Source organism: Aplysia californica, unplaced genomic scaffold (genome assembly GCF_000002075.1).
Source record: "Aplysia californica isolate F4 #8 unplaced genomic scaffold, AplCal3.0 scaffold00542, whole genome shotgun sequence".
Classification (NCBI taxonomy): domain Eukaryota; kingdom Metazoa; phylum Mollusca; class Gastropoda; order Aplysiida; family Aplysiidae; genus Aplysia; species Aplysia californica.
Genome location: NW_004797812.1, coordinates 155,199 through 158,374, shown reverse-complemented (window position 1 = coordinate 158,374; position 3,176 = coordinate 155,199).

Genomic DNA, 3,176 nt, shown 5'->3' with positions numbered 1-3,176 from the left:
TGGAAATCGAACTCGGGTCTCCTGCGTGCGACAGTGAAACGTCTAACCACTACGCCACAGACGGCGGTCAATGCAACTAGAGCTATGGTTAAAGACAAATACCTAAGTATAATAATATTCATTTATATTATATTGTATAATTTATAATTGTACTGAGAATAAAGCAACTGAGTCCATCTAGTGTTTACCTTCCTCTTCTTGGACCTCTTAAAAAACAACTGATCGGCTGATCTCAGTAATCTCGATGAAACATAAATTTGGACGAGATCACTAAAAATATGATGGAGCACGTTATTGACATAGGCCTACTCATGGCATAATACAGTTATATGATGGCGTTCTTGCCTACACAGGGAGTTAATGAATGCAGTGTTCGTAGTATGGGAGTTACGTGATACTATTTCTCTTTTTTCCATTATTTTTTGTTTGTTTTTGGTTTAGTTGTTGTTGGGGCCATGATTCTCAAAACTCTACAATTTGTGAAGAATGGTATTGGGAAGGTTAGCTAGTTAAACAATGCAATTATCGATACGTAAAAACGGGAATTGTGACATGAAAGTTTTCAATAAGCATTCTTTGAAAATAGACACAATATCTAAGTGGCCATTTCTATGCAAATTTACACACACAAAAAAAACCCATAAATATTTGACTTGGAAAGATTAAAACATTTGACCTAGAAAGCTTAATTTTCAATAGTAATGTAACAACCACCATTCCTAATTCCTCCCTTTCTTACGGGCGGGGGCAGGAAATGGAATCTTTAACAATTTAAAAACGTATAAAAGAAAGGAAAGGTAAGGGGGTAGGACGGATAAAAGATAGGAACAACAATGAACCTTCCCTCTTCAGCAGAACTTGACCTTCAAATCTGTGTGTGTAAAGTACCATAGACCACAAGAGGTTTTTTCCAGTAAAATAGAGATATTTTTCTTCACGCTTCGAGTGATTGAGAAAAGCACAGTTCGGTTCCACACATTATGTGAGCCTGACTACTCTCATTCGCAGCATCATCTCTTTTTTTTTCCCCACACACGTTTTAATGATCAGTAAGTAAATGTTAGCTCTCAAAGGGGAAGAAAATCTTTAGCCGCCAGTAAGCTCTTGTTCAAACATGATCTACTTCTACACATAGCATCTACGTACGTACTTGAGACCCGCTTTTCATGTACTCAGATATCTGGATGGGTGGGTGGGCATAAGGGCGAATCGTTGCAACAAATTACACTCTGGGTTTACATATAGGCGAAATCCGTTGAGTTTTAATTTCAGATTGGAAAAAATTTACGGCGCTCACAACTGCCTAAGGTCATATGAGCTTGCGGTGCACAAGTGTGTTGCCTTCACTTTGGTTCATAGCACGGTTGGGTTTCACTTTGTGAGTCGAAATAGTTGTCGTATCTAAAATATATACATTTAAAAGAAATTCATTTTAAACAAACTATAATTTGCATTTTTGAAATAGCAACTATTTACAGTACAATATGTAGAGACAAGTAGCCTTTGCAAAATCTTGAATTCTGTTGGGATCAACGATGCAGAACAATGATTTATTTGAATTACTACTCTTAGAGTATTAATTTTTTTTCATTCGGTTTCTCCAAAGTCTGGACAATCCATCTGCCTGATACTGATCGTAACGTCGATATCGCATCCGATTCAAATTGCTTTTCATCTCCCTGCAGGAGGTATTTATGCCCCAGAGAGGTATGCTCAATTCGCAGTCTGGTTAAGACAATTTCGTCTCGTCTCGAGAAACCCAATGGTTTTCGTGGGCCCGACTCGGGCATCATATTATGGAGTTAAATGTTCACCTGTTCGCCCCAGTGTCTCTACTACTGACTGGAGGTGTAGACCTCCGTTCGAATTCCCGATTGGGGAGAGAGAGAGAGAGAGAGAGAGAGAGAGAGAGAGAGAGAGAGAGAGAGAGAGGGAGGGAGAGAGAGAGAGGAGAGAGAGAGAGAGGGAGAGAGAGAGAGGAGAGAGAGAGAGAGAGAGGAGAGAGAGAGGGGGAGGGAGAGAGAGAGAGAGAGAGAGAGGAGAGAGAGAGAGAGAGGAGAGAGCGAGAGCGAGAGAGAGAGAGAGAGGAGAGAGAGAGAGAGAGGGAAAGAGAGAGAGAGAGAGAGAGAGAGAGAGAGAGAGCGAGCTAAAGAGTAACACACAAAAAGGAGGAGTGACAAGGATAACATATAATGACAGATGACAAAACGAAACGCACACACACACACACACACACACACACACACACACACACACACACACACACACACACACACACACACACACACACACACACACACACTCACACACACACACACACCAGAGCACCAGCCAACCACCCACGTTCTACTCATACTCAAATCAAAGTAGGCCTATGTTGAATGCACTACTACGGACTAAATGCACCCAGGAGACAGAACAGGTAGCCAGTGGAAAAATATTCTGTTCAAGTAAACTTAAGCCCTCCATTCGGAACTTACTTCACCTAATGCGCACCCTTAATAGGTCTTCACCCCGAGGGTACGATTCCAAAAAGTCGTATCTAAAATTTGCAGCTTTTCAGGAGACGAAAAAAACTGTTTCATCTCCAAACGGTTTGATATACCAGTGTCATTTTTTGCATGTGAGCATCAAAGTACAATCCACGTTCGTACTTCTAATGCGTTTGTGGCTGCCTATGCCACTTTTCCTGTAAAGATGAGTTACGATAAACTGCAAATCGAAACTTGCAAGCAAACTGTAGTAACACCAGTTACGACAGTCAGATGTTGAAGACAATGTGTTGTATCTTGAGTTACGACTCTTTGGATTCCAAATTTCAACAGACAGGGGTATCGCAACTCTAGATACGACAATTTGGTTGCCAAATCTCAGTATATTTCACTTACTTAAAAGCATTTACTACGTTTAGGAATAAAAATAAACACACTTCAAAGGAGTAACAGGTTTATTTTAACACTTTACCAGAGTTGGAAAATACAAATTAGGGTCAAGTTTTCACCTCAATAATCAATAAGAGCTAAAAATAGAAGATTCAATAACAAAACTCAACATACTCAATGCCTGGTTCTGGAATCAATACAGATTTTTTTTTAAACAAGTAAAACTCATTTTCTGAAAGCCTGGTTCTGGAATCAGTATAGAATATTATAAAAAGCATGTAAGCATGAACTTAT